A 24100-nucleotide genomic window follows, 5' to 3' on the forward strand; every position below is an offset into this window, starting at 1 on the left:
CTTCTTATATATTTCGAGGATTAAGTACTTCTTATACTTCTCAAAGGATACTTCATACTTCATACTTCGCATACTTCAAAAGATGATACTTCTTATTTACTTCGCAACATTCCGGAACTTCACAAAAGAATAGAGGCAAGTACGTACTTTTCAAGTCCAGTATTCTTTCGCTCGTTCCTTCACCAACAAAGATCAAAGACTAATCCAAAAACACGTATCTCGCTCCAACAATTACAACAACGGATTTTTTTCCTGAACATCGCTCTTCAAGCAATATTCAAGAAAAAAGAGGCAAGATGTAGGATCAGAATCTCGCAACAACGACATGCTTGCGAAATTACTAGCAATATATCACGAAGACATCGCAGTATGATTTCATAAATGACATAACAGATGACATCAGCTTAAACGTGAGAAAAGTATGATGATCGTGCGGAATTTAGGATGTTTGCGAAGTTAACATTTGTAAGTTTGCGAAAATACCGCAAGCCCGATCCGAAATTAGGGGAAATGTTAGTTGTAGCCCACCATATATGAGCTGTCATCCATTATGTAAATACTTATATAAAGAGAAAGGCAAGAGAGAGAAAGGGGGATAATCAAAAAGAAAAAGGAGAGAGACACTTTAGGGAGGACACATTTGTAGAGAGCGAGAGAGAGAGAGAGAGCAGAATTTGTATTATTATCTTCTTCTTCCTTCTTCAACCAAGAGCTCCAAATACTCATTAATGGATTCTCAATTGTAATCCATATGTAATTACAAAAAATCATAGTGAAGATCCCTAATCCCGTGGATGTAGATCACATTGATCGAACCACGTAAATCTTGTGTCTTATTTTCTATTTTCATTATCTTTATCTTTATTTTCATATCAAATAAGTTTAGATCTAGAAATCATAGTCATGATAATACAAGGGGTGTGTTGTAGGATTTCCTGCAACTACATAGGGTATACCTTTAAGGAATATCTGGAATGACAGATGTTCACTGGTATTTGATAACTTGCAAGTGCAGATTTATGGTGTTGCGCGAATTGTGAGGAAAGAAATTTTGGATAGGAATGAACACATAAGTAAACAAAGAACTATTAGCATGAATGTCACAGTAAATAGAGAAGCAGTCAATTGGACTCAACCTAGCTCGGATTTTAAAAATAAATAAATTTTGATGCTGGTTTCTTTAAAGATGATAATACCATGGGTGTTGAACTAATTCAGATTGATGGTGCAGGCAATTTCCTTGGAGCATGATGTATTCCAGGAGTAGTGGAAGATGAGGAACAAACTGAGGCTATAGCAGCATTGGACGCAATCAAGTAGGCGAAAAACAAAAGCATCCCGAAATTGCATCTAAAAGGAGATTGTTTGAATGTAGGCTTGGCTATAAATGGTAGCATAGGCTCTCTTAGATGGACAGGTAATTCCATAATCATGGATTGTAAGGACCTATTAAGTAGTTTTTATACTTGGATGTTTGTTTATGTGCCGAGAGATACGAATGAAGTTGCTCAATACTTAGCTAAAGAAGCTGACTTAGTATTAATTCTATTCTTTAAAGGGTTGATCCCCTGAATGGTTGAAAACTCTTTGCAGAGAGAAATTCTATTTTGGTTCAGCTTGATTTAATAAATTTTGTTTTCCTATTAAAAAAAGTTATTTTACGGCTTCTAGAAATAAATAAGTTAGAAATTAGTTAGGGAACACAATATAAAAATAATTTATTTAAAAAAATCAAAAAAGTTCATTTTATGAAGCAAATTGTTTTTGTTTCTAGCTTCTAATATTGGCTTCTATTTTTGGAGATCCGGATAACTTATACTTCTCGCATCCAGGCAACCTAATAGAAATCAGAAGCAAAAAAATTGCTTCACCAAAAATAAGTATGCATTTTCACTAAACTTAAGTTGCTGGTGTTCTTCTAATTTGTCAGGACAAATAATGGAGCATGATGAGCCTATGCATATGGGGAAGAAATTATATTTGTGAAGCTTTTTAAAGAATATTGGTTTCATAGTCAGTTGATTATTAATGAAGTAACATATCCATCAGTCAAGGTCAGAGAAACTGAATGGCTCATATTTATTTATTTTTGAAGCATGTATTTTATTAATAGAAGATTAGGTTACAATTCTACGTGGTTATGTGGTACCTAAGGAGTCATGGAAAACAATTTGATTAATAAAAATTGGGATTGCCTAGTCCCAAATTTTGGTCAATTTTTTCCATTTGCTCGTGATTGGCCAATCCATCTGTCGTTTGATTGCTTCTCGGTAGTTGTATTGGATATTTGAATGTTTACAAATTCGAATTAGTTCAATTAAATTTGATTTCTGGCACAAAAAGAATCATAGGCATTTTGACACTGTTTCGATGTGCCTATATTGGAAACAAAAACTCATAGAAAATTGTATCTGAAAATCGTGTTGCCTAATTATTTGTTATTTTGTAACTTCGCAGTGTTGATGAATAATACAAATTATGATTAAACAAGAAAAATAAATAAAATGAAACGAAAAATTCTTGTAACCAAATTAATAAATTCACAAGAAATAAATACATTAAAAAAAGATCATAAGATTATAATCTATATTGTGCTCTTAGAAAAGTTTCATTGGCTCGAAAGGTTAACACTTATTTGTATATATCTGTAAGCCAACTTGAAAGATATCTCATTTGTGATCATTATTCCAATCCACCTCCTAACTTGAAATCCATGTGAAGTTAGTAAACCTTTATATAAGTTTTTGATTTGGTCTGACACTTTTTCCATAGTTGCACGTTGAGCAACATACTGAGGATGAAGATGATTTTCGTTAAGTTGATCAAGGTGTGTACAGTCATCATTTTGTAATGAATCATGTAAGGTAGTTGTCCTCCACTTCCTCTTTGCACTATATTAATTCTTAATCCTCCTCCCCCCCCTCATTTTATACAAAATCGTTGTGTAGTTTCCCAGCTGTATACAACAATATGTATTTATCTTCATGTCTCTCTCGAGCCTTTTTATGCCTAAGAAATGTTTTCATCCTTTGATACACTAATATTTGGTAATCACGTACCATTTGCAATGTGATAAAACAGAGTGATTAATTATGAAACTTCTGCCGAAGTAGAGTCATTGGGACTAAATGGCTCATGAGTTTCGAAGATCGTTCTCTATTTGAAGAAATTTTACTATTAAATAAAAAGACTTTTAGAAAGTGGTAAAATATGTTCACTAATGTTATTACTTATGCTTCTTGGTGAGATTCTACTATATTTGTCGCATAAAAAACTCTGTGTAATTAAAACGAGAAAGTTTGGAAGCGGCATGTGAAAAACAAGACGCCTTAAACATGAATATAATATATTTGCTGCAAATCCCTATTTGGTTTAAACCAATCAAAGAAATAACTTGTATAATGTAGCCGGGGGTTGGGCTCCCAACCTATAGGTTGTGAGTTCAATTTTCGTGTTGATCTTGTCAAAAAAAAAAAAAAAAACCCACGAGGCACTGATTTTATTTTTTTATCCTTAACCAATTTCATGATCTTTGTTTTCAAATCAATATTTTATATGTTTATATCGTTTACATGCTTTGGAGTAAAATAAGCTTTGTAAGACTTTGGTTTCTTATAAATCGTACTTTCTTTTAACAAGGTATTTTATATTCCACCTTCTTGTATTCTCCGAATAGAAAAGACAATTTCTAGGTCTTGTGATGTTTATTTAAGATTATATACTTTGTTATCTACCATAAATTATATAAAGCTCCATCTTTTGTTATAGTCATAAGTTTGCCAATAAATATTTTATCATATTTAGTCTCTGGAAACACATTTAATACATTCAAGAGAGGACTCTCTTGTAACAAGTTTTTCGGTCTTTGTTCAAAGCCACATTTCCTTTTAAATCCTTCATGTTTCTCAACAAATGATCATATGAAAAAGCATGAAAGATGCACTTTATCATTCTATTAGCTTTATCCCCACCAAGAACTGGAGTTTGTTTGATTTATTTTTCCGATTAACATGTATTTTATCTTTATTAATATAATTCTATAGTGTCGTTCTTCCATCAAAGACATCGTTCTTTATAGAAAATAATACATGCATCACCATCATTTTAACTCGATAACAAAAAAACTGTGAAACTCTAGGATAGTATAAAATATTTTTCTTTCGAGTTTTTTACTTTTTCTCTAACACAAAAACTAAAATCTTAGTTCGAATTGAGATTCTTATATATTGAGCCGATTAACCACTAAATCTTTGAAGGAGATCACCTGGGATCGAAGAAGATGATAACAACATAAGGTGGGTAAGATAACAAAGGGTGTTGTAGAGGGTTTGGCATCTAATGAAAAGTTAATCAGTAAATTGAAGGAACATGGATTCATGATCGTGAATATTCCTCAGTGTTGGAATTTTGAATATTGGTAAATAAGGTTGTCGTTCTCTCGGAGTTGTTGATATTGATTCTAGGCTTAAATATGAAAATACTAAAAATAAGAAATTATATACAAAATATGTCACGGGATGAAGAATTCACTGGGACTCAGGATTTCACTGCTTTCATATTCAAGTGGTTCAAAAATTAATCCTAGACATTTACCGCTCCAACAAAAGAAATATCAACTCTAATATTTTGCCAAGGATAGATTTCGTAAAACATAAATTGTAAATTACAAGCATAGTGTATCTAAAGCACCTAAGACTAAGCATACACTATCTAACAAGATGACAATTGATTAATAGAAATCATAAATCATTTAAAATCGGTGCAAAAAGTAAATAAAAGAATTTATCAAATTACCACATTGATGAAATCCAGCTTCCTTCGTCGTCCCAATGTTGGGTTTAGCTCATTAGGTTGGAAACACGCTCGAAATATAATTTCATTTCTCAAAGTGTTTACAAATAATGAAAATGGGAGAAAATTATTAACGCAATGATTTTATTTTCTCTCCCCAATTCTCCCCCTCAAATATGCTCTCTAGCTCTCTATTTATACACACAAATACACATTACTCAAATATATTCTTCATAACTCCATAATCTTCTTCTTTTTAATTAAAAATATCTTCAGGAATTTTTCCTTCTCTTTATTCTCCAAATTTCTTTACTAAACTCATATCTTCTTTAATTCACAGAATAAAATCCAAGATAAAATCTTCCAAGGATATCTCTCTTGTTTAATACAAGATAACTTCCTTTTTCTTCAAATTCTTCCTGTTTATAAGGCAATAAGATATTTTTATCTTAAAGATAATAAATTCTTTACCGGTAGAACCAAATTTCCCGCAAATATTCTTTTTGAATGTTGAAGATGAAGGGTGCCTCTTATCCTTCTGTTGGGGTGCTGATAGTAATTTGGGTGCTGAGAACAAATTTGTGTTGCACATAACCACGGGTTCCCCTTAGCCAAATCTGAGGTCCGCTTAGCAAATGTCCTCCGGGGGTGCCTTTAGCAGTTTTTCGAGCCGATTCTTCCAAAAACGTTTATTTTTCAAAAATACCTACAAACACACAAAACACCGAAATAAGTACAAAATCGAGTACCGACATAGAGAAAAATGAGGACAATTTAGACACAAAAATGTGTCTATCAAATACCCCCAAACTTATTATTTGCTAGTCCTCGAGCAAATTTATTCTAGAGAATAAATTCTACACTTAGCATGTGCAGCAAGCCGTTAAACCGCTAGGTGGCCCTAGCGGCGGAGTGTTGTCTCCGGGGGGTTTACCAGAGGTGTACCCACAAAACCTTTACTCCAGACCCTAGCTTTCTACGCAAAACCTTGGAAGGCACTAAAGAATATCCTTGGTTGGCATACTTATTGACTAAAGGAGAAGTACCCTGATACGAAATTCCAATTGATGTACACGAGTTTGCACTCAAGCATACTAAAATTCATATAAAGTGACAGAGCTCTACTCAGATAGTTTTTGGACATCATAAACCGGAGTCAACCAATCACATGATAGATTAAGAAGATGGATGTAGAGAAAAACGTAAATGATGTTGACTAAGGTGTGATAGACACATTTTTTTGGCACTCGATTTTGTACTAATTTTGATATTTTATGTGTTTGTACGCATTTTTGGGAATAAAACATTTTTGGAAAATTCGGCTCGAAAAGGTGGTTAAGGAGCCCGCAAGACACTTGTTATTCGGACTCCCAGTTTTGGATAAGGGGCACCTTCTTCACTATTTGCACCCCAGTGCTATTCGCACCCCACAGATGGATAGGGGGACACCCATCTTCATCACCGTGAGAATTATTTTGGCGGGAACTTTTGCAGCCAGCAGGAGTAACTTTTATTTGAATTTTGGAGTGGTTTGAGTGAGATTGAATCGCGGTTTTTGTCTGGGATAGACTTGGATCGACGAAACAGGGATGGTAACACGTTCGACTTCGTAAAAAATGGGAAGTAATGGTCTCCTCACGATGAAACAGAGTGACAACATTCTCGGGATCTTTTGAGATATTTTTGGTAGATTGTACGAGACCTGAGAGCGTGTTGCTCAGTATTTTTATGTGTTTGAATGATCACTCGACGTGTTTGGAGTGTTCCAACACGAGTACTCGGGATAAGAAGAGATATTCTCGCCGGTCAAAGAAAGCAGGGCAAGCTACGTTTACAAGGGAGTTTTACACGGGATTGCATAGGATTTAGTCATGTAATGCGTATGTTTTGAGTGTGCTAAGATACAACAGGAACGTGTAGAAGATAAATAACGATATTCGGCAGCAACAGGAGCGCGTGAAAGAGCAAGAAAAGGAAAATATTTCCGTTAATGGCAGGGGAATAAAAGAGGATTATTCTTGAGTTAATTACGAGATTCGATGATAGTAGTGGGTATAAAAAGGATCTTGAGGAGTCATAGAGCGGATGGAGAGTTGGGGAAGAGAATAGAGAGCTACAGAGAGGAGATTTGACGAGTTGCAGAGAATATTTTTCTGCTGCTGTAGAACACGAAGAACAGACTGCCAAAGATAGTAGTTTTCCAACAGTGACAACGACGCTTAACGTGGGTCTTAGAGCAACAGTATCAGTGACACATATTGTGGGTCGTAGTTCTCTGGTTTGTAACAAATATAATTGTTACAAACCCGGTTTTGAATTATTTCTCCATTTTCTCCTTGTAAGCACCTTTTTGAGCAATGAAAAATTCCTTTGAGTGTGTTTTCACCATGCGGAGTTAGACCCCATCACTGGGATAACGGAGGAAGCAACTTTTCATGATTGTTGTAAATGAATTAATTCTTTTATTGACTTTTTGCATAGATTTAATTGCTTTATGATTTCTATTAATTATTTGTTATTTTGTTAGATGCCGCATGCTTAGTTCTAAATACTTTAAATGCGTCATGCTTTTAACTTACAAATAATATTTTACGAAATCTATTTTTGGCAAAGAACTAGAGTCACAACTTCTTTTGTTTGAGCTATATTGTCTAGAGTTAATGACTGAACCATAACAATATGAAAAGTAGTGGAATCCCGCGTCTCAGGGTCTCTTCATCTTGTGACATAATTTGTATATTTTTAGTGTTTTTTCCTTTATTAATCCTAAAAACAATTTCAACAAGTCTGAGTGAACGAATCATCTTACTACAACTTAATTGAAAATCACATCAATTTTTGGCGTCGCTGCCGGGGATTTGTTTATAAATTTGTTTTTAGTTTTTTTTTTTTATTTGTTCCTTTTTACGCCTTTTGGTATTTCTTGTTTGCTTTCAGATTTGGAACTGAGCTAAAGAAAAGGGGAGAAAGTGCTGAAAACAAAAGCGAAGCCAAAGAAAAAAAGAAGGAGGAATCCAAAAGGAGTGAAGAAGAAATTTTTTGTATATAGATATTCTATTTTATTTATTTTATTTTTTAGAAACTGTAATTAAGTTTGTTTGTTTTTTGTAAAGTTTTTTTTGGACATTTTTATTTTTGGACATTTTTATTTTTTTATTTTTTTAAAAACCATACGGAAGGGTAATTTTAAATAAACTGTTTGCAGAGAAGGACGACGATTACGATATCGTCTCGGCCCCTCTGGTTCGTACACTGACATTGGAGTCGGTGGCCCGAGTCGACTTCAACGGTTCATCCCCCGTCTGGAACGGGAGGTAAGAATTATAAACACCCGCGAATCCCCTGTCAGCGGGTTTACAGGATGATTTTGGTATGCTTATATTTTGAGGACCTGAAATCGGATTTAATTTTCTAGTAAAGGGCAAGGCCTGGCCAAATCAAGATAAGGACTCGGATTTCATCACTGTTTCCTTCTTGCCCGCCTTAGGAACACGTAACCTACGCGAACCTAAACCTTAAAATTTGGACTAGAACGAGACCGATAGGGTAACGAGCTTAATAGGAAAGTCATTCGAAAAATATCGGTTACTCTTTTAAGCATACTTCGAAGTTCATGATGGTTTCTGTGAGTTGAATGTGTGACTACGCCGCCTTGTAATGCGGTGAGGCCTTGGGTATCAAAGCTCCATGCAGCTTCCCTCGCCTCTATTCAACTTACTTTGACTCGGATTGATTCCAGAGGGGTTTGCTCAAATTGTAACGAATTCCCTTTTGAAGGATTAGAAGCTGGTCTAGAAACAATCTAAGTGGAGACATCATGCTTTTTGTTTACTAGATAAAATAGGCTTGTTGTGGTCGAGTAAGCCTTCTTTGTGTTTGTTTAGAATTCCCTTGCAGTTAGGATGTCGAACTGGTATTATAATAGCCAATAAAATGAGTATCCGACTGAGCAGCTTAGACATTATCCTTTTTATGACCATAGTGTGAATAGTTATTGGGAACGCGAAACCTTTGAAGGTTATGGTCCATACCATTTTGAGCCCAATTACTATCCACATACCCACAGGTCATACGAGCAAAAAAATCCTTCTATTTCTCTAGAATATTCTCTCAAGAGTTTCAATGAGTCAGCACGGAAGTTATTTATGAAAGATACTTATAATATTATTCTCCCAGAAGAATCCGTAGAGCGGTCAACTAAGATATCTCTAGAAGAGACCCTCAAGCAATTTACTGAGAATACAAATAGGATTGTGGAAAAACTTGCTCAGGATAGTCTTAATTTCCAGTGTAGTTTTCTCAATACCACCCTCGAAAATAAGGATAGTTTTTATTCACATAATCAAGATGACGAGGTTAGAATTTGTAACACTACTTGTTTTGATAAGGTTCGATCATTTTCATGTTATTATAGTGATGATTATGATGAGGATAATTTTGATGAAGAACATGAAATATGTAGGCATAGTGATCAGGAATTTGTTACTCCGATTGAGATTTATAATGATAGTGTTGTTTCTAGTATAAATCCAAATAATTTTAATAATTATTCACCTATTCAAAAGGATGTGGATTTGACTAGAGATACCACCGTTTTAGACGATGTAGTTCATGATCCTTTAGCCTGCAGTATGTTGGATAATCAATTATTTGATGTGCCTATCAGTGAATCGGAGGAGGTAACTATGATTAAAACCTTAGTTGATGAGCCTTTATATGAAACTTTCTCTGATAATCCTTTATATGATTGTGATGATGGTTTAGAGGAAAGAGTTTACCCTGAGAATACTGTTTTAGAATCTAGCGATTTAGAAACACTAGTCTTAGAAGATGATAAACTCGTAGAAATGAGTGAGGATGAACCCAACTTAGAAGAATCTATTGACCATTTCCAGAAATCTGATGACCTAGAAATTAGGGAAGTTGTGACTAGTCTTTCTAGAGACACAGAAAACTCTAAGTTTGGGGGTTATTATCATTCTCCGTGTGCTTTAACTCTTAGAAAGTACCCTCCTGTAGGATTTGACATTTGTGCCTCAACCATCTTACAAGATTATCTTCATACACGTTTTCCCGAACCTAATGATGTCCATAGAGAAGCTCAGTTGTTAGAAACCCATCCTCTGGTTGATATGGTTAACCCAGGCTATGATATCAAGATTGACTTTGTTTTCCCACCAAAAACTTTTCAACCAATTGTGGGAACAGATGATTTTCAGATGTGTCGGTTATTTAGTTTTGAGACTAAACCTAATTACTTTAGCATATTAGGATCCACACATTTTCTTAAGGAAGACCACCTCTTTCATTGTGGTCAGCTGTGTGAGTCAAATCTAATTGACTTAGAGGATCCCCAATTATTCAGGTTGTTGTTATGTGCTTCTAAGTTCTTAGTTGAGTTTTTCCAGACTCTAATACCTGAACCGGATCTTAGCTTTGAGGAAATCCAACCGATGAAAACCTGTTATCTAGACTCAGTTATAGAACCTGAACTGAGCCACAACTAGATGTAGTTGTCTTAAACAAGGGTATGTTCGGTATCTTTTTGGTATATTGAAGTTTCCTCTTCTTGTGGGTAATACTTTTTGATCCAGATGACCCACAGTTATTCCGACTACTTCTATATGATTCTATGAGGTGACTAATTCTTCCAATGTCTGGCTGAAGACTTTAAACTTAGCACTTCTTGGGAGGTAACCAAATATTCTTGCGACACGATAATATGTTTCCTTACCTCTTTTGCTTCAAGTGGTAACAGTTTCTCCTTGTTCATGCTTTTAATTTTATCTTTAGAGCATTGAGGACAATGTTAGATTTAAGTTTGGGGGTATTTTAGTCGCATTTTTGAAACTTCTAGCGTCACATGGTATCCGGTTAGATAAGTTTACATATTGTTTCTCACCGAAAAGATAGAAATTGGAATGCTAGAGATAACAATCTATTGAGACATTAGAGAAAAAGACATTGAGATCCTTGAAATTCAGGAGAGAACTTGTTCCTTTTAGAGGGTAACCGTGATGGACCTAACCATCCATGATGGAAAGGCAAGTAGGTCAGGAAATGCCAGAAAGACAAAGCAACCTCACAATTTAGTCTTAGTTACTGGATTACGACTCTCTCTCAGTAGAAACTTATCATCATCAACAAGCAGGGCGACATCAAAATCTATGAAAAATTTGAAGACGTTTAAGGTTTAGAAGCAACAATAGAAGAGAATAATTCAAAAATCAAAGATGAAGACTTAGTTACAAAAAGCTATAAGAGCAAACGATTTAAGTTGTTGAAGTTCATGATACCAAGACATCACAAGTTGCGAAGATCCAAGTTCTAAGTCCTTCTCTCATGGCCATGTAAATTTTTGTCTTGTAATTGTTTTGTTACTGAAAAAAAATCATCATTGCGTTCTTTTTGTTATATAATTAGTTTTTTTTGTTCAATAAGTCCATAGGGAAGTAGAAATTTATAAGTCAAGCAATAAATCGAAGAGAAGAGTTAATTGTCAAGGTTTTATGAGGTTCGATAGTTTATCATCAACAGTTGAAGACCGAAGAAGACGTTGTTTCTACTGAGCACTATGAGAGAGTCGAAGAAAGATACATTTGGTTGCTTTGTTAGTCCGCTTTCAATCAGGCACAAGATCTTTCTAGCACTGGTTTAACTCATCACACATAATTAGTCCAGCTGTGTAGCAGATGTCCCTCTCATCTTTATCTCTCTCCTAATCTTATCCAGCTGTAAATCAGCGGACGCATCTTACAATGTTTATCTAGCTGTGTAGCAGATATCTCTTTATCTAGCAGTGTTGCGGATGTGTCTCCCCTTTTCTTCAGTCAGCTTTAGAGCTGACACCTTTAATTTCTCTGGCATTCTAATTACTTGGAGATAGGTTGAGAATTTGTATGTCCTCATAGCTCTTTGGATACCTGTGACCAATTAGAAGTCATGGTTTTGTGGGTACACCTCTGGTAAACCCTCCCGAGATTAACTCGGTTTTATTTTTTTATTAGTTTTGCTCGAGGACTAGCAAATAATAAGTTTGGGGGTATTTGATAGACACATTTTGTGTCTAATTTGATCTCAATACTATTTATTGTTGGCACTCAATTTTGTACTAATTTTGATATTTTATATGTTTGTAGGCATTTTTGGGAATAAAACATTTTTGGAAAATTCGGCTCGAAAAGGTGGTTAAGGCGCCCGCAAGACACTTGTTATTCGGACTCCCAGTTTTGGATAAGGGGCACTCAGTTACTAAGGGTCACCTTCTTCACTATTTTCACCCCAGTGCTATTCACACCCCACATATGGATAGGGGGACACCCATCTTCATCACCGTGAGAATTATTTTGGCGGGAACTTTTGCAGCTAGCAGGAGTAACTTTTGTTTGAATTTTGGAGTGGTTTGAGTGAGATTTAATCGAGGTTTGTGTATGGGATAGACTTGGATCGACGAAACCGGGATGGTAACACGTTCGACTTCATAAAAAATGGGAAGTAATGGTCTCCTCACGATGAAACAGAGTGACAACATTCTCGGACTCTTTTGAGATATTTTTGGTAGATTTTACGAGACCTGAGAATGTGTTGCTCAGTATTTTTATGTGTTTGAATGATCACTCGACGTGTTTGATAGACACATTTTTATGTCTAATTTGATCTCAATACTATAGATTGTTGGCACTCGATTTTGTACTAATTTTGTTATTTTATGTATTTGTAGGTATTTTTTGGAAATAAATATTTTTGGAAAATTCGGCTCGAAAAGTTGATTTTGGCACCCGGAGGACACGTGTTATTCGGACTCCCAAGTTTGGATAAGAGGTAACCTAATTACTAAGGGGCACCCCCAGGTCACCCCCAAGGCATCTGCTATTCGCACCCCAGAACTGGATAGGGGGACACCCTTCTTCAAAATTCAAATTCTGAAAATTGGCGGGAAAATGTTCACAGTTCAGGAGAGATTTCGATCGAGAAAATGAAGGAGTTGTAGGTCGATTCAATGGATGAAATTTTATATAGAGATGTGATATAGGTTAAGGAACACATTTTGGGCAGTGGGTTTGATCGGAATTGGCTGGAAAATGCGTGATGATTCACACACCCAAAACAGAGCACGTGTACTGTAACACGAGCAAAATTGAAGTTCTTGTGTGCATGGAGGAGTTCTACTAGGATTGGACGAGTGCTGAGGCGTTTATAAGGCAATTGGGAGTGTGCAGGAAGCAAGAGTACGTAAGAAGCTTCTATTTTTGGCAATTATTCCCTATTTTTGGACAGCGGCAATAATGAAGATTATCTCGAGTTATGGCGAGATTAAACGCACCTGTTGGGTATAAAAGGGACCCTTGGGTTTAGTAGAGAGGCTGTCGAGAGTTTGGGGTTGAAAGGAGGTCCAGAGAAGAAGAAATTCGAGTTTTCCCAAACTCGGTTTCTGCTGCTGCTGATGATGATGAACACGAAGAACACGAAGAACGGACTCGCAGAAACAGTCGTTTATCAACAGTGAAAGAGACTCACAGACGTGGGTCGTAGGTGTGGGTCTTAAAGATTCAGTAACAATAGCACCTCTTCTTTGTCGTTATTTTGGACGCCTTTTGTGGGTCGCAGAATCCTGTTTAATACTATTTATTTATCTTTCTCTTCATTGTAAAATACTTTTGAGCATCAATGAAATTCTTTGAGAGGTTTTCCAACATGATGAGCGGCTAAATTCTTGGTGATTGAGGCAATGGAGGATCTATTCACTCATGTTTGATTGGTAATATTTTTATTTATAATTTCTTTAATTATTTACTTTATTTAATTCACTTGGATAAATATAAAAAAGGGGATAAAATGGTTTTCTTAATTAGTTGTGAATCAGTTTGATGTTTTATGCTTAGAATAATTCTTTGATAAATCATGCTTAAGGATTACAACTTAATATTTGGACACCTTTTGAATTAAAAAGTGATTTAATAAGAAAAAGAGCTTAATAATAATTTATGAAATATTATTTATAACCAATCAACTTGGAGTGGTAGTGAATCCTGAGCCTTAATACTTCTAAATCTTGACATTACTATTAATTTACTACATTTCTGAATTTATTTAAATCTAAAAAAAAAAAGAGTTACCTTCACAAGTTCGAAAAGAACCCAGTTTTTACCACTATCTACAACAACATTTGAAAATACAATAAAATGGCGCCGCCGACGCGGACTTGTATATAGATTGATTTATTTTTTTAGGTTTATTATTTTTTTTTAGAATTGTTTGTTCCTTTTTACGTTTCTTTTTGTCTTTATTTTGCAGGTTCAAAGTGAAAACTAAGGACTTGGAGAGGAAAAAGCTTAAAGCGAAAAGCGAAAAGAGAAGAAAAAAAGGACAATTTTAGGATTTAATTTTTAATTTTTAATTTTTTTAGAGTGTGTGAGGAAAACTGTAATTTTTTTTATTATTTATTTTGGACTTTGGACTATAAACAATTGGACTTTATTTTTTTTTAACCCTACGGAAGGGTATTATTATTATTAAAAAAATATATATATTATATAAACTGTGTGCAGGGAAGGACGACGATTACTATATCGTCTCGGCCCCTCGGGTTCGTACATGACATAGGAGTCGTGGCCCGAGTCAACTTCAACGGTTCATCCCCCGTCTGGTACGGGAGGTAAGTCCATCGAAACACTCGCGAATCTCCTGTAAGCGAGTTACTGTATTCCTTAAGGTGATTCATTGATTGAGGACGAATTTGGACTGTTTTAAATTCCTAGTAAAGGGCAAGGCCTGGCCAATACAAGATAAGGGTTCGGATTTCATCACCGTTCCCTTCTTGTCCGCCTTAGGAAAACGAAACCTAACGCGAACCCAAGCTTAAAATTTGAAATAGAACGAGACCGATAGGGTAACGAGCTTAATAGGAAACTCGTTCGAAAAATATTGGTTGCTCTTTAAGCACACTCCAAAGTTCATGATGGTTTCTGTGAGTTGAATGCGTGACTGCGCCTCCTTGTGATAGCGGTGAGGCTTTGGGTATCAAAGCTCCATTGAGCTTCCCTCGCCTCAATTCAACTTACTTTGACTCGGATTGATTCCAGAGGGGTTTGCTCAAATTGCAACGAATTCCCTTTCGAAAGATAGAAGCTGGTCTAGAAACAATCTAAGTGGAGCCATCATGCTTTTTGTTTGCTAGAAATCTTTAGGTTTGCTTTGGTGGAGTCGAGTCGGCCTTGTTTGTGATTGTATAGAATCCCTCTGTAGTTTATATTTCTTCGGTGATGAATCCTTTTGAGGAGACGCCACCTGCGATGACGTTGCGAGAATATATGTCTAGGAATTCTCGTTATCAAGAGACGTCTTCGGAAATGACTCTTGGTGAATATATGCGTGGGCAGCGATATATGGATACTCCAACTTTTATTGAGGAATCACCTCTAACGATCTATGAGAAATATTATAAACATAGACCATGTAGTATGGAACAAAGATTGAGAATTCTTGAATTTCAAAAATTGTATCATGATGATGAGGATAGTGATGATGAAGAATCTGAAATATGTAGGCAGAGTAATCAGGAATTTGTTTCTCCAATTGAGCCTTATAATGATAATGTTATTTCTAGTTCAAATCCAAATAATTTTAATAATTGTTCACCTATTCAAAAGGACGAGGATTTGACTAGAGATACCACGGTTTTAGACGAGGATTACGAAGCCGATAATGGTCTAGAGGAACGAGTTTATTCTGAGAATATTGTTTTAGAGTCTAGCGATTTAGAAACATTAGTCTTAGACGAAGAACATGAACTCGTAGAGATTTTAAATATGAGTAAAGATGCACCACCTGATAATAACTTAGAAGAATCAATTGACCATTTTCAAGAATCTAATGATCCAGAAATTAGGGAGATTGTGACTAGTCTAGCTAGAGACACTGAAAACTCTAAGTTTGGGGGTGATTATCACCTTCCTAGTGCCTTACCTTTAACTCTTAGAAAGGTCCCTCACTTGGGACTTGACATATGTGCCTCAACCATTTTACAAGATTACCTTCATACTCATTTTCCCGAACCTAATGATGTCCAAGAAGAAGTTCAGTCGTTAGAAACCCATCCTCTGGTTGATGTGGTTTGCCCAGGCTATGATCCCCAGATTGACTTTTTTTTCCCACCAAATAGTTTTCTTCCAACTGTGGGAACGTTTATATTCCAAATGTGTCGAATATTAAATTGTGAGACTAAACCTAATTACTTTAGGAGATTAGGGTCGACACATCTGTTTAAGGAAGACCACCACTCTCTTTGTGGTCAGCTGTGTAAGTCAAATATGATTGACTTTAAGGATCCCCATTTATTCAGGTAGTTATTATTTTTAATTGAGTTTTTCCAGACTTTTAAACCTGAACTGTTGGATCTTATCTATGAGGAAGTGCATCCAATGAAAATTTTCTATCAACATCCTTTCATAGAACCTGAACCTGAACCACAATGGGACATAGGTATCTTCATCAGGAAACTAGATAAGGGTATGCAGTACATGTTCATTTCATTGGTTCACTGTAGTTTCCTTTTGTCAGCTCTTTTTGGTTTTAAAGACCCACAGTTATTCCGGCTACTGTTATACGGTTCGAGTTGACTAAACCTTTCCTAAGTCTGGCTGAAGACTTTAAACTTAGCACTTTTTGGGAGGTAACCCAATCTCATGCAACCCGGTAATATCCTTCCTTCACTCTTTTGCTTCAAATAGTAACTGTCTCTCCTTGTTCATGCTTTTAATTTCATCTTTAGAACATTGAGGACAATGTTAGATTTAAGTTTGGGGGTATGGGAGAAACTTTTTAGTTGCAATAAATAAACTCCAGAGCCTAGAAATTTATGCGTATTTAGGATAGCACTAACCAATCTAAGTGGATGGAAACATTTTTGTTTTAGGAGTTGAGGAACCAATCTGACTAGATGGAAACATCTATAGAGTCTATTCATAAAAGCACAGAGCTCAAGTGTTAGAAATAACATGATAGTTTCTCCATATCTCGTCGAGTCCTTTTCACTTTCTATTTTTTTTTTCATGTGATTTGGTGGGGCACACGATTCAAGTTGTTACCTTTGCTAGGGTGAAATAGAGTGACTGAGTTACCCAAAAAAAAAAAAAAAAAAAAAAAAAAAAAAAGACCGGACCAGTTAGACCATTCGGAATAAGTATTAACACTTGGATAGCAATATGCGTGTGTTCTCCCTGTTTCCGTCGCCTAAGCAAGCGTGGAATGCAGGACCCGTGGGAACTATCGTGTAATCTGCTGACAAGAAGCATGCGCTTGGATCCAAAAGATGTATTCATGCCGTTAAGTTAAAAAAAAAAATGGTTATTGTTATGTGTAGTCAATTGCTGGTTCCCTTGTATTTGCCAGTTTGTTGATCTAGATTTAAGTTATTGACCAATGGTTCCCTTGTATATGCCAGTGTGTTAATATTAGTCAGACCGGTATCTCAGTCATTTAGGTTAGGTTCACCTTGGCAGAGGCCTTCAGACAGATATGGGAAACACCGTTCACTTTTCAACCATCTACATTTTTCTTTTTCCATCTTCTTAATCTTTTCATGTGATTAGTCTGACTCCGAGTATGATGTCCATCGTGAAACTATCTTAGTAGAGCTCTGTCACTTATATGAATTTTAGTATGCTTGAGTGCAAACTCGTATACAACAATTGGAATTTCGCGTCAGGGTACTTCCTCCCGTAATTAATAAGTATGCCAAACAAGGAGGTTCTTTAGTACTTTCCAAGATTTTTCGTAGATAGCTAGGGTCTGGAGTATTGGTTTTTGTGGGTACACCTCTGATAAACCCACCCGAGATTAACTCGGTCACTTTTCAAGAATAAATTTTGCTCGAGGACTAGCAAATAATAAGTTTGGGGGTATTTGATAGACACATTTTTGTGTCTAATTTGATCTCAATACTATATATTGTTGGCACTCGATTTTGTACTAATTTTGTTATTTTATGTATTTGTAGGTATTTTTTGGAAATAAATATTTTTGGAAAATTCGGCTCGAAAAGTTGATTTTGGCACCTGGAGGACACGTGTTATTCGGACTCCCAAGTTTGGATAAGGGGTAACCTAATTACTAAGGGGCACCCCCAGGTCACCCCCAAGGCATCTGCTATTCGCACCCCAGAACTGGATAGGGGGACACCCTTCTTCAAAATTCAAATTCTGAAAATTGGCGGGAAAATGTTCACAGTTCAGGAGAGATTTCGATCGAGAAAATGAAGGAGTTGTAGGTCGATTCAATGGATGAAATTTTATATAGAGATGTGATATAGGTTAAGGAACACATTTTGGGCAGTGGGTTTGATCGGAATTGGCTGGAAAACGCGTGATGATTCACACACCCAAAACAGAGCACTGTACTGTAACACGAGCAAAATTGAAGTTCTTGTGTGCATGGAGGAGTTCTACTAGCATTGGACGAGTGCTGAGGCGTTTATAAGGCAATTGGGAGTGTGCAGGAAGCAAGAGTACGTAAGAAGCTTCTATTTTTGGCAATTATTCCCTATTTTTGGACAGCGGCAATCATGAAGATTATCTCGAGTTATGGCGAGATTAAACGCACCTGTTGGGTATAAAAGGGACCCTTGGGTTTAGTAGAGAGGCTGTCGAGAGTTTGGGGTGGAAAGGAGGTCCAGAGAAGAAGAAATTCGAGTTTTCCCAAACTCGGTTTCTGCTGCTGTTGCTGATGAAGAACACGAAGAACGGACTCGCAGAAGCAGTCGTTTATCAACAGTGAAAGAGACTCACAGACGTGGGTCGTAGGTGTGGGTCTTAGAGATTCAGTAACAATAGCACCTCTTCTTTGTCGTTATTTTGGACGCCTTTTGTGGGTCGCAGAATCCTGTTTAATACTATTTATTTATCTTTCTCTTCATTGTAAAACACTTTTGAGCATCAATGAAATTCTTTGAGAGGTTTTCCAACATGATGAGCTAAACCCAACACTGGGACGACGGAGGAGGCCGTGTTTCATCCATGTGGTAATTTAAATTAATTCTTTATTTACTTTTTGCACCAATTTTAATTGAAATAAGATTTTAAATTAATTACTTGTGATTTCATTTGATGGACTATGCTTAGTCCTAGGGATTTTTGATATGCCATGCTTAAGAAATACAAGTAATATTTTATAAAATCTATCTTGGCAATAAACTAGAGTTAATATTTGTTTTGTTTTGAACTATAATCGCCTAGAATTAAATTCTGAACCACTTGAAAATGAAAAATGGCCGAATCTTTAGTCCCAGTACTCTCGCCCATTGTGACAAATATTGTGTATATATTTTTATTTTTAAATCTTTACAAGTCCGAGCAACGAACTTTTACTACCACTTTCAAAATTACAACACAACGGAGGAAGCAACTTTTCAGGATTGTGGTAAATGAATTAATTCTTTTATTGACTTTTTGCATAGATTTAATTGCTTTATGATTTCTATTAATTATTTGTTATTTTGTTAGATGTTGCATGCTTAGTTCTAAATACTTTAGATGCGTCATGCTTTTAACTTACAAATAATATTTTACGAAATCTATTTTTGGCAAAGAACTAGAGTCACAACTTCTTTTGTTTGAGCTATATTGTCTAGAGTTAATGACTGAACCATAACAATATGAAAAGTAGTGGAATCCCGCGTCTCAGGGTCTCTTCATCTTGTGACATAATTTGTATATTTTTAGTTTTTTTTCCTTTATTAATCCTAAAAACAATTTCAACAAGTCTGAGTGAACGAATCATCTTACTACAACTTAATTGAAAATCACATCAAGATGAACCTATCCTAATGGACTGAGATATTGGTTTGGACTAATATCAACACACTGGCAAATACAAGGGAACCAGTGGTCGATAATCCTAACTCTAGGTCAACTCACTGGCAAATACAAGGGTACCAGTGGTCGACTTTATTGTATTTATTCTGGTTGGTCTGGTGGTCAGATCTTAATTTTTTATTTTTTTATTTATTTATTTTTTTTTTTTTTTGTATCTCAGTCACTGTATTTCACCCTAGTATTGGTAAAAAGAAAAAAAGAAGTGATCAGGATTCTTTCGATGTTTCCATCACGAGGATATGGCGAAACTACAATGTTTTCTTTTCTAACACCTGAGCTCTGTGCTTTTATGAATAGACTCTTCTAGATGTTTCCATCTAATCAGATTGGTTCTTCAACTCCTACAACCAAAATGTTCCCATCCACTTAGATTGGTTAGTGAAATCCTTAATAGGAATAAATTTCTAGGATCTGGAGTTTATTTATTGCAACTAAAAAGTTTCTCCCATACCCCCAAACTTAAATATAACATTTTCCTCAATGTTTTAAAGATAAAATTAAAAGCATATGAACAAGGAGAAACTATTACCATTTGAAGCAAAAGAGTTAAGGAAAGATATTACCGTGTTGCATGAGATTGGGTTGCCTCCCAAGAAGTGCTAAGTTTAAAGTCTTCAGCCAGACATCAGAAGGAATTAGTTACCTCATAGAATCATATAGAAGTAGCCAGAATAACTGTGCGTCTTCTGGATCAAAAAGTGCTAACCACAAGAAGAGGAAACTGCAACATACCAAGAAGATACCAAACATACCCTTGTTTAAGACAACTATATCTAGTTCAGGTTCAGGCTCTATAAAAGGGTCTAGATAAAATATTTTCATGGATTGCATTTCCTCGTAGCTAAGATCCGATTCAGGTATTAGAGTCTGGAAAAACTCAACTAAGAACTTAGAAGCACATAACAACAACCTGAATAATTGGGGATCCCCTAAGTCAATCAGATTTGACTTACAAAGTTGACCATAATAATGGTCATTCTTAAGAAAATGTGTCGACCCTAATATCCTAAAGTAATTAGGTTTAGTCTCAAAACTTAATAATTGACACATCTGAAACTTATACGTTCCCACAATTGGTTGAAAAATTTTTGGTGGGAAAACAAAGTCAATATTGGTATCATAACCTGGGTTAACCACATCAACCAAAGGATGGGTTTCTAACAACTGAACTTCTTCTTGGACGTTATTAGGTTCGGGAGAACTAGTATGATGGTAATCTGGCATAATGGTTGAGGCACAAATATCAAGTCCCAAGTGAGGGACCTTTCTAAGAGTTAAAGCACATGGATAATGATAATCACCCCCAAACTTAGAGTTTTCAGTGTCTCTAGAAAGACTAGTCACAACTTCCCTAATTTCAAGGTCATTAGATTCCTGAAAATGGTAAATTGATTTTTCTAAGTCTGGTTCATCCTCACTCATCTCTACGAGTTCATTTTCTTTGTCTAAGACTAATGTTTCTAAATCGCTAGACTCTAAAACAATATTCTCAAAAGAAACTCGTTTCTCTAAACCATTATTAGCATCGTAATCAAAAGGAAATACTACATCGTCTAAAACGGTGGTATCTCTAGTCAAATCCTCGTCCTTTTGAATAGGTGAATAATAATTAAAATTATTTGGATTTTAACTAGAAATAATATTATCATTAAAGAGCTCATTGGGAGTAACAGATTCCTCATCACTATGCCTATATATTTCAGATTCTTCATCAATACTATCCTCATCACAGTCCTCATTATAATAACATGAAAAAGGTCGAACCTCATCAAAACAAGTAATGTTACCAATTCTAACCTCGTCATCTTGATTATGTGAATAAAAACTTTCATTATTTTCAAGGGTCGTATTGGGAACACTATATTGGAATTTAAGACTATCTTGAGAAAATCTTTCCATAAATCCTATTTGTACTTTCAGTAAATTACTTGAGGGAATCCTCTAGAGACATCTTAGTTGTTTTCTCTACGAACTCTTCTGGAAGCGGAATATTATAAGTCCCTTTCATAAATAACTTCTGTGTTGACTCATTAAAACTCTTGAGAGACTCTTCTAAAGAAATAGGAGGATTATTTTGTTCATATGACCTGTGCGCATGTGGATAGTAATTGGGCTCACCATGGTATGACCCGTAACCTTCAAAAGTTTCGCGTTCCCAATCACTATTCACACTATGGTCATAAAAAGGATAATGTCCAAGCTGCTCAGTCGGATAATCATTATATTGGCTATACCAGTTTGACATCCTAACTGCAAGGGAATTCTAAAAAAGCACAAAGAAGGCTGACTCGACCACAACAAGCCTATTTTATCTAGCAAACAAAAAGCATGATGGCTCCACTTAGATTATTTCTAGACCAGCTTTTATTCTTTCGAAAGGGAGTTCGTTACAATTTAAGCAAACCCCTCTGGAATCAATCCGAGTCAAAGTAAGTTGAATAGAGGCGAGGGAAGCTATGTGGAGCTTTGATACCCAAGACCTCACCGCATTACAAGGCGGCGCAGTCACGCATTCAACTCACAGAAACCATCATGAACTTCGAAGTATGCTTAAAAGAGTAACCAATATTTTTCGAATGACTTTCCTATTAAGCTCGTTACCCTATCGGTCTCGTTCTAGTCAAAATTTTAGGCTTAGGTTCGCGTTTGGTTTCGTTTTCCTAAGGCGGGCAAGAAAAGAACGGTGATGAAATCCGAACCCTTATCTTGTATGGCCACGCCTTGCCCTTTACTAGGAAATTAAAACAGCCGTATTCGATTCCTCAACATATATGCATACAAAATCATCCAGTAAACCCGCTGACAGGGGATTCGCGGGTGTTTAGAATTCTTACCTCCCGTTCCAGACGGGGGATGAACCGTTGAAGCCGACTCGGGCCACGACTTTTATGTCATGTACGAACCCGAGGGGCCGAGGCGATATTTTAATCGCCGTCCTTCTCTGCACACAGTTTATTTAAAACTACCCTTCTGTGGGGTTTTTAAAAATAGAATAAAGTCCAATGTCCAAAAATAAAGTTCAAAAAGAAAAAAAAGGTCCAAAAATAAAAGATTACAGAAATAAAAAACTTAATTACAGTTTCTAAAAAAAAAAATTATTTACAAAATCTTCTTCTTCACTCCTTTTGGATTTCTCTTTTCTTTCCTTTTTGGGCTTTGCCTTTCTTTTCAACACTTTCTACCTTTTCTTTAGCTTAGCTCCAAACCTGAAAGCAAATAAGAAATATCAAAACGCATAAAAAAGAACAAAAATAATAAAAAGAAAACCTAAAAACAAATCTATAAACAAATCCGCGTCGGCGGCGCCAAAATTTGTTTGAATTTTGAATAGTGGTAAATAAAGTTGTCGTTCACTCGGACTTGTTGAAATTGATTCTAGGCTTAAATATAAAAATACTAAAAAGAAGAAATTATATATAAAATATGTCACGGGATGAAGAATTCACTGGGACTCAGGATTTCATTGCTTTCATATTCAAGTGGTTCAAAAATTAATCCTAGACATTTATCGCTCCAACAAAAGAAATATCAACTCTAATATTTTGCCAAGGATAGATTTCGTAAAACATAAATTGTAAATTACAAGCATAGTGTATCTAAAGCACCTAAGACTAAGCATACACTATCTAACAAGATGACAATTGATTAATAGAAATCATAAATCATTTAAAATCGGTGTGAAAAGTAAATAAAAGAATTAATCAAATTACCACATTGATGAAATCCAGCTTCCTCCGTCATCCCAATGTTGGGTTTAGCTCATTAGGTTGGAAACACGCTCAAAATATAATTTCATTGCTCAAAGTGTTTACAAATAATGAAAATGGGAGAAAATTATTAACGCAATGATTTTATTTTCTCTCCCCAACTCTCCCCTTCAAATGTGCTCTCTAGCTCTCTATTTATACACACAAATACACATTACTCAAATATATTCTTCCGTAACTCCAAAATCTTCTTCTTTTTAATTAAAAATATCTTCAGGAATATATTTTTCCTTCTCTTTATTCTCCATATTTCTTTACTAAACTCATATCTTCTTTAATTCACAGAATAAAATCCAAGATAAAATCTTCCAAGGATATCTCTCTTGTTTAATACAAGATAACTTCCTTTTTCTTCAAATTCTTCCTGTTTATAAGGCAAGAAGATATTTTTATCTTAAAGATAATAAATCCTTTACCGGTGGAACCAAATTTCCCGCAAATATTCTTTTTGAATGTTGAAGATGAAGGGTGCCTCTTATCCTTCTGTTGGGGTGCCGATAGTAATTTGGGTGCTGAGAACAAATTTGGGTTGCACATAAGCACGTGTTCTCCTTAGCCAAATCTGAGGTCCGCTTAGAGAATGTCCTCCCGGGGTGCCTTTAGCAGTTTTTCGAGCCGATTCTTTCAAAAACGTTTATTTTCCAAAAATACCTACAAACACACAAAACACCA

Source organism: Papaver somniferum, chromosome 11, assembly GCF_003573695.1.
Source record: "Papaver somniferum cultivar HN1 chromosome 11, ASM357369v1, whole genome shotgun sequence".
Lineage (NCBI taxonomy): Eukaryota > Viridiplantae > Streptophyta > Magnoliopsida > Ranunculales > Papaveraceae > Papaver > Papaver somniferum.